Raw genomic sequence first — 8,817 nt, 5'->3', positions numbered from 1 at the left:
CTTCAAAGCATAAATTTAAGCTATTTTCATTCTTTTTATTTAAGGCTTCTTAAACAATATACTTCCCACTTCCAATGACACACGTCTGGCCATATGAAATTTTATTGTTGGGTAAGTTTTTATCTATCATAATACTATTATGTAATTTTCTAAATGATTTATAAAGTAAAGTTCTGGCTTCCCTGGAGATAAGGTCATGGTTAGTGACCCCATCTCAAGGGATAGCTTCTTACCCATTATTCTCACTTAAGATCTTAGCCTAGGCTATCAGAAACATCTCATAAGTAAGAAAAGGAATAAAAGAAGATAAAACAGATAAATTGCCATGAGAACTATGGCTCAATATTTTGTTCCAGCCAAGAGTTCCACAATTTGTTCCAGTAGGGTCTCCTTCTTTTGAAGTTTTTGCCTCAGTCTGTGGAACTTGTCACAAAGATTCTACAGGGGTTGGTGTGGCACATTTGAAATGTAAATAAATAAAATAACCAATAAAAAAAGTACTCCCACTCTTTTGGATTTAATGCAAGTATACCTCCTTTATCAAGAAAAGGCTGCCAGGTGGTGGTGGTGCACGCCTTTAATCCCAGCACTCGGGAGGCAGAGACAGGCAGATTTCTGAGTTCCAGGCCAGCCTGGTCTACAGAGTGAGTTCCAGGACAGCCAGGACTACACAGAGAAACCCTGTCTCGAAAAAAAAAAAAAAAAAAAAAAAAAAAAGGCCTCTGTGTTTTTAACATTCCAGGTTTCACTAGTGACTTGTGAGTGCAAGGCCTGTTAGAAAATAGGAAGCTAGGATACATATGTTTGTTCACCAGGATTGTCCAGAAATTTAGCTCCAAACCTCAGCATTCCGTTGCTTATTAAAAAGTGGAACTCTCCTGCAGGTGGGAGAATTAGCAAATGAATCTTCTATTTGGCTAATGCAACGTGGTCAATCCTGAAACCATATGCACACAATCAACAGAAACGGACTCAGCAAATCTTATTCATATATTTGAGTGTAGCCATCCCGCGGCTTACTGTGGAGCAGGGCTCACCTGAAAGGAAGGCTGAAAATGTAAAGGGCGGGGGTTGAGAGAAACATGCAGCCAAGACAAGGTTCTGATCAAGGCTCAAAGTTTAATATTCGGCACAGCATATGTAAAGGGAAAAACCACAAACCCATCCCCAGAACAGTAGCAGAGGCACAACAGCCAGTCCAATAAGTTTCCATATCTGGTTAGCCCATCATTTCCAGTACATCAAAGCTTGCAGCTGCAGCCAATGCAGATGTCACCTTTCAGGCCGGTAAGGCCCGTCGTACAGAGTCTGTAAATCCTGCCTGTCGTGGCAAATATTCAAGGTCTGCTTACCCAAGCTCTGTTCAGCCTGTCTGGTTGATGTTCAAGGTCTGCTTGTCCAGCACAGGCTGGGTGAGGTGGGGATGGGGGTGACATTTGAGCATACTTATTCACACATACTTAAACAAGGAAGAAATTGGCGGGGAAGAATTTGAGAAGGGATGGAGAAAGGACTGGAAGGGGGAAAGTGATCTAATACTGAAGACCCCCATACTCGGGAGACCCTTCCTCAAGCCTCCGGAATCGCGACCACCCAAAGATCACAAGAAACCATACCTGGATGCAATCAGCAGAGGTTTATTAGGGAAAGAGCTGGCAGCCAGCGGTCTGACCAGGTACTCGCGCTGGAGTCAAGGTCCGACCCCCTCGGCCAGTCCTTGGAGGGTTTTAAAGGGAAAAACCACAAACCAGGGGAGTGGGATGGGGTTGTTAAAGATACAAAACATGAAAACAGTGGAACAATTCAGAGGTATTCACTCTAAATGATTAGTGTCATGTGGAAATCGCCCTGCATTCTTCTCAAAAATGTGGTTTTTACCATGCCATTGTGCCCTATCCGGCCATTTCAGATTGCTATCTTTACTTTTTCCGGCTATAGGGCTAGGGCCCCACCTAGGTGGTAGCATCTTTATCTGTAATCAGGAATGCCTTCCTGCCTTGGGCGAGGCTTGAGGAATGTAATCCAGCAAGTGTCCTTCACCTGGAATGTGAAGGCCTGAAATCTTATTTTCAGTTCTGTAAGGCAAAAAAATCTACACATATTTCATAAAATGGCCTTTATAATTTTTCACTCTACATTCCTCACTTTTTTCGATTTGGTTATGTTTTTAATCATAAAAACTCAATTATTAATAAGTCTATTCTCACCCCACTTTTTCCGATTAGGATCTTTAGAAAAGTTTAAACTCCAGTGTCATCATAATTACCATTTTCTTGACCCAAAGTCTTATATTGGTGGCGCAACACAAAAAGCTGAACAGCATTTATCCTTTCTCTAACAAAAGTTACTAATCTATTTTAAATGTAGGGGCCTATGGTTAAGAGCAAAAGTAAAATCACAAGGGGTCCAGCAAGGGAGGATTGAACCAACTCTCGAATCAAAGTTGCTGTGCATCTCTATTTTGTCTCTGGTCTAACTTTTTTCTGAATTTACTCTCTGGTCACTCTTGAATGGTCTACATAATAGTAACATTTTTTCTTAGAGCAGCACACAGACTTTCTCCTTTAAGAAACAGCAAGTCTAGTAACAACTTAACTTTGTTACTGACTGTTCTAGGGCTCTCAAATCCACATCAGTGGCAGCTCTCAGCTGATGAAAGTAATGAGGTGTCTGTATCAATGTAGTTACACCTGTCTCTATACCTATGGCCACTCCTAGTCACAATGTAACAGCTAGAGTCAAGGAAAATAGGCTGTCTGCAGAATCATCCATCTAGGGTGTATCTCAAACTCAGTTCAAGAGTACCTGCGGGATCTAGCTGGACAAGTACACAATAATCTTTGTTTTCATCAAAGATAGCAGTGGAAACACATGGTGTTAACCCGGAGCTGTAAGTCTACCATTTATCAATTTTAGGCACTAGGTATCTGTTAGCAGGGGTTCTTGGGCTCTATTCTATTGACTAGGGGTTTCAAAACATTTCCTTTTCTTTGTAGCACACTTTCAAAGTTGTCTTCTGACTTTTCCACATTTTGTGGCACATAGCTGTCTACATATACATAAAATCACATATATAATAAAGAGAAATTGCAAAAGGAACAAATCTATATAACTCTAGATTCACATTTCAACTTCAATCTTGTAATCACAAGCTGTCATTTAACCTTGGGTGTACACACACTAAGTCCCACCCTCCAAGGCAGCATTTTCCCTGTGCCTCTGGGGTGGTCTCAGGAGTCAAGGCCTGCTGCTTCTTTAGCCTTGTAGAATAGCAGAAGACCTGGAGCCAAAGAGTAGGGGGTTGTTCAGGCATCTGGATCTTCTCCAGTTGACATCAGTCACAGGTGGTGATGGTGAACTTCAAGGAGGTCGGATGGTCCACAGCACCAGGAACAGTCTTTTAGTAGCCTGAAAAATCATTTCTCACACAAAATGGGCATTCTGGGTATGGAGCAAGAACAAGGGACACTCTAGCCAGCGCCAGTTCCCAAGGGTAGTTTAATTTTAGGGTCCTGTATATTCTCTCTACCTGTCCTGAGCTTTGGAGACAGTATAAACAATGGAGCTTCTATAATCTCTGACAATTCCTGACTTACCTTAAAACTGCTATCTGATCTAATTACCTAGGACACTTTAAACCTCGAGAAGGTCCCTATTCTAGGCTGTTTTCTCCTAGGCATTTCTTATCTATTCTAAGTCTTATTATTTCTCTGGCTCAGAACCTAAGGTCCCTTATACGCTTTAAGTCTCTTGGCTGCTTGGTTGCACTCATATCTTAAGAGTCCATCTGTGTGTTTAGCCTGGTAAATCCTTTGCTTTCTGGGGAGTATAGTTCTCCCTTCTTGTGTCCGCCATTGTCTATTTTTCTCTAGGTAGTATCTGGCAGGATGGCTAGCAATCTGAGTTCTTTTTCTTACTCTGTGCTTTAAGTGAGGCCATCTCTTAGGCCCACAACTGGAACAGGCTGCCGTATCAAGACACTTGATCTGTCCGGTTATTGCCTCAGGCCACTGAGTCTCCTCCCTTTTGGTGTCCTGGGCAACGAGTACTCACAGTTGCTGGCTTCATCAGGGTTTCCTCTCTTGGTATGTCATTCTGCGGACATGGACTGTGGCAAAAGCATACCTGTTGTCCATGCAGATGTTGGTCTTCTTGTCAGCCCCAAGTTCCAAGGTTGTTCTCTGCACCGATGATCTCAGGGGTAGGGAGTCAGTCCAGATGACATTTGTGTCCACCACAGTAGTGCTGGCTTGTCTCTGACCAGCATGGAGAAAACTGCTCCCGTCTGTAAAGCACGTTACCTCGGCTCCCGGCTGGAGTCAGTAGGAGGAGCCTTTCCTCTACCCGTGAGTTCTTGTCAGTTAGTTGCAGCCTGTCTGGATCCCAATCCTGGGGAGTAAGTCTCAACCCGACAGAGGGTAGGAACAGTCTAGGATGACCATAAATGAATGGGATACCCAGCCCATCTCTTAGTCCACCATTTTCGGGTAGTCCATAAATATATTTTGGCCCATTGGCCTGGAGGAGGACCCTGTCTATCTTAATCACTGTCTTCACACAGAGCTAATATCTTCACCATCTGGGATGTTTTTCAAGGCCTGGGATTTCTTGGCCCTGGCTTCTATTTGTTAGGCCCCTCTTGGACCCTGAAGCTGGCTCCTTTACTTGCGATGCACACACTGGTCTTTTTCAAAGAGTTTTATCTCTCTTTGATTGGAGTCCCTTTTTTCTGCTTTCTGTAAATTCTTTCCTGTCACCTTTCTCTTTCTTCACCTCTCTCTAGTCTCCTCTATTCCTCTCTATTCCTGTGGACTCACAGCAACTGATCTCTATTCTTCTTCTCTACTCTTTTCTTCTAGACTTACACTAAACCTTCTCTATTCCTCTTCTCTATTCCTTTCTTTTAAATCTTCTCTCACTTGCTATTACCATCAATCATTTTAATATGTAGTATACTTCCTAAATCTTTCAATGACTTATCTTGTAGTCTCTGTAGCCTCTGGAGCCTTGTCTACACTGACAGAATGTCTCTATGAGCTAGTCTAGAAAGGCTGTGGGTAACTTATCTGATCTCTGCTTAACCTCATGTGTCCTGATCAAACTTAGTGGGGTCTCATATAATCTTCTCTCTCAAGACCTATCAGCGGAATCTGGCGTGGGCCTCTGGGTGTCCCTTACCTTCTGTCACATGGAGGTCTCAGTCAAATCTGCTCCAAATTGGCCTGCTGCTGACCACGGCCTGATCAATTGACGGGGCCCCCAATCTGAAGACCAGAACCTGCAAAGGTCTTGTGAAAGCAAGGCTTTTACCTTATTTATTGCTTTGAACTCTGTGTAGACTGATGCATTTGTGAGGCTGCATGACTGCTGTTCACATCACACTAGAAACCACAACCTAATTCAGTCTGTAAACCTTGTCCACAGGTGTAATGTGAGCTCACCTCTGAAGCTCTAAGAAAGAAATCAAATCAGAATGAATAGCCTTATCTATAGCATTTCACAGCAAGGATTATTACAATGTTAAAGGTTTACACAGTATTAACAATTTTTAAAAGGCAACTTGAGTTACATTTGACACTTATTTGAATTTAACTTTTAACAAAATAGAAACTTTGGTAGAAGTGATATACAACAAGAACAACAAAGTAGCACAAGTCTCTACCACTTCTTTAATTTTATCTTGTCAGAACTCTCATCTTTGAACCAAATCTTAATGAAAATCTCATACAAATAATGAAATTGACTCAAACAGTAATGGCTAGAAAATTTATCAAAACTGAAGGATATATATATATATATATTTCTGACTCATATATATATATTTCTGACTCAGGGCAGCCTATAACTTTTAAGCTGTAATTTTAGAAAAAAGCACTCCTTTACGTATTAAACTGGAAAAATCATTATCAACTTCCTTATTACAGAAGCTAAAAAACTGCTGCCCCCCCCCCTTTTTTTTTTTCTGCTTTCTGCTGGTGCCTTTCTCCTAGCCACAGAGCAGGGCAAATTATCAGTTTTTCTTGTGTAAATCAAGACTGCCTCACAAGTAAGTTTTAAACTAAATTAAGTAACTCTCAGGTGAACAATCTTGCTGCGGCTGTTTTCTTTTTTATCACCTGGGTTCTCATCTATCTTCATAGGCGGCAGGTGGAAAACCGCCATTTGTTGCACTAGTGACCTCAAGGTACCCAGTACAGCCAGGAATACCAAACTAGGTAGCCGTTACACGCTGTTGCTGTGCGGGGTAACCACGAGTTGTCGCCCGCCAAGTGCGGGGCTGGGTGAGCGGGCTGGGTGAGGGCACCCTCCATGTGCTGTTACCTGAAGCATACCCTACATGAGGTAGGCGGGCTGTAGGAACAGGAACCGCGAGCACGAACCGAGGTAGCTGCCCCTTATTAAAGGACCTGCCCGCCTTTCTGCAGTTGTATTCTTGTACCGGCGGCTTCATTTCTCTCTCTGCCGGCAATCATGTTACCTATTTTTAACTCAAGATGTTTAAGACAGTAGATTAACAGCTAACACACAGATGATTTGCCAAGAAAAGACACACACATATAAAAAAAAAACAACACAAATAGCTCACCCCTCTCACGGGTGGTACATAAAACACAGATAGCTCACCCCTGCCACGGGTGGCACAAATAACACTTAACCACATTTGGTTACGACCCCAGGTGGAGAAGGATTCCGCGTCTTCTCCCCAAGTAGGAGCGCTCAGGCTCTTGAAACCTGACGGTCAGATTCCCTGACCCTCTGGAAGGCCTCTCGCCTTCCAAGTAAGACTCCAATAACCAGACAACGCGGTCAGTCTTCACAGATTCAGATTTAACAGATTCAGACAACTTGGTCAGCCTATGCTGGACCAAGTCTAACAGATTTCTAACATACCAGCAATGAACAACCCAAAAATAGACACACTGCCATGAGAGCACAACTACCACGGTGGCCATTTCTGACCTTTTCTCTCTAGTTTTCATTGTTAACACACAAAAAGACTAACAAAAAAAAACCCGTCTCAATCGCCAGTGCCAGCCAAGAGGGATTCCACATCCTCTCCGGCACCTAGATGCAAACCTGTGCCAGCCTAGAGGGATTCCACGTCCTCCCCGGCACCTAGATGCAAACCTGTGCCAGCCTAGAGGGATTCCACGTCCTCCCCGGCACCTAGATGAACCCCCAAACGTCTCTGGGGGTGCAGCAGCTAGTGACTCTCCAGCACGTCTGCTAATCACTCATTTGTCCCCTCTCGAAACGAATGGTTTACTGCCCCTCACGAGACAGAAACAGCTGCCAGTCCAAACCAAAGTGCACTTTTCAGAAACCAAATAATCCAGACAGACGGGCACAAACAACTTAGAAACCAAATAACTTAAACAAACCTAGACAAAACAGCACACGATTTAGGCAACCCTAGCACACGAGAAATCAGACGATTTAGGCAAACCCGCACATGAAAAACCAGAAATCAGTACATGAAAAACCAGGCAATTTATACAAAAGGTCACACAACAATCAGACAGAAAAACCGCGGTGTCCCTTTACCTCCCAGCGTGGTTCTTGGATTAAGGTGGTCGCATATCCCGGACGAGCCCCCAAATGAAGACCCCCATACTCGGGAGACCCTTCCTCAAGCCTCCGGAATCGCGACCACCCAAAGATCACAAGAAACCATACCTGGATGCAATCAGCAGAGGTTTATTAGGGAAAGAGCTGGCAGCCAGCGGTCTGACCAGGTACTCGCGCTGGAGTCAAGGTCCGACCCCCTCGGCCAGTCCTTGGAGGGTTTTAAAGGGAAAAACCACAAACCAGGGGAGTGGGATGGGGTTGTTAAAGATACAAAACATGAAAACAGTGGAACAATTCAGAGGTATTCACTCTAAATGATTAGTGTCATGTGGAAATCGCCCTGCATTCTTCTCAAAAATGTGGTTTTTACCATGCCATTGTGCCCTATCCGGCCATTTCAGATTGCTATCTTTACTTTTTCCGGCTATAGGGCTAGGGCCCCACCTAGGTGGTAGCATCTTTATCTGTAATCAGGAATGCCTTCCTGCCTTGGGCGAGGCTTGAGGAATGTAATCCAGCAAGTGTCCTTCACCTGGAATGTGAAGGCCTGAAATCTTATTTTCAGTTCTGTAAGGCAAAAAAATCTACACATATTTCATAAAATGGCCTTTATAATTTTTCACTCTACAATACAGTTTAATTTAAATGCATAAAAATAAATTTTTAAATTACAAAGTGGTCAGAGAGATATATTAGAGGTTAATATATAAAAAGCAATAGGTGTTGTTACAGAGGACACAGGTTCCACCCGCAGAAACCACATAGTAGCTAACCATTTACTGTAACTCTTAGTGCCAGGATTCTCTTGCTTTCTTCTGGCCTCTGTCGGCACTGGACACAGACACCTACAGGCAAACACACATGCATATTAAATAAAAGTAAACTTTAAAAAGATAGAATTCTATACAGTGATGTCACAGCCCTGAGATGTACAGCAGTAAGGACCAGTTAAAATGAAGTCCTTCTGGTCTTGCATGGAAGCAGCTGTGGCACTCCCCTGAGCCAGCCTGCTCAGTGGCAAAACAGCCTTATTGTGAGGATAGAATGGCTCAGCAAAGCTGTTCCTCTACGAACAGTATTCACAGTGCTGATAGGTGACTTTTCCTTGATGTTTTCTGAATTTTTGTTCTTTGTTCTTTGTGTAGGTGAGAACTGAGGCATTGCTATCTCTATCTGTTACATCATAATCAACAGGGAGCACTGACTCCTGAGCAATCTGCTTTCCCAGTGTCATTTACCTGTTTTCAG

At 43.2% G+C, this 8,817-nt stretch overlaps 1 long non-coding RNA gene across 1 annotated transcript; it reads right to left on the bottom strand.

Moving 5' to 3' along the window:
* Window positions 1-1,621: 1,621 nt before the first annotated feature.
* On the bottom strand, window positions 1,622-8,196 carry LOC143438132 (uncharacterized). Its single transcript, XR_013107171.1, has 2 exons — window positions 7,168-8,196; window positions 1,622-7,116 (listed from the first exon to the last, which is right to left on the bottom strand). It is a non-coding gene; the product is annotated as an uncharacterized LOC143438132 (long non-coding RNA).
* Window positions 8,197-8,817: the final 621 nt, after the last annotated feature.

The sequence above is a fragment of the Arvicanthis niloticus genome, chromosome 24 (assembly GCF_011762505.2).
Source record: "Arvicanthis niloticus isolate mArvNil1 chromosome 24, mArvNil1.pat.X, whole genome shotgun sequence".
Taxonomy (NCBI): Eukaryota; Metazoa; Chordata; class Mammalia; order Rodentia; family Muridae; genus Arvicanthis; species Arvicanthis niloticus.
The sequence above is the reverse complement of the archived record's forward strand: the minus strand, read 5'-3'. Positions and strand labels throughout refer to the sequence as shown.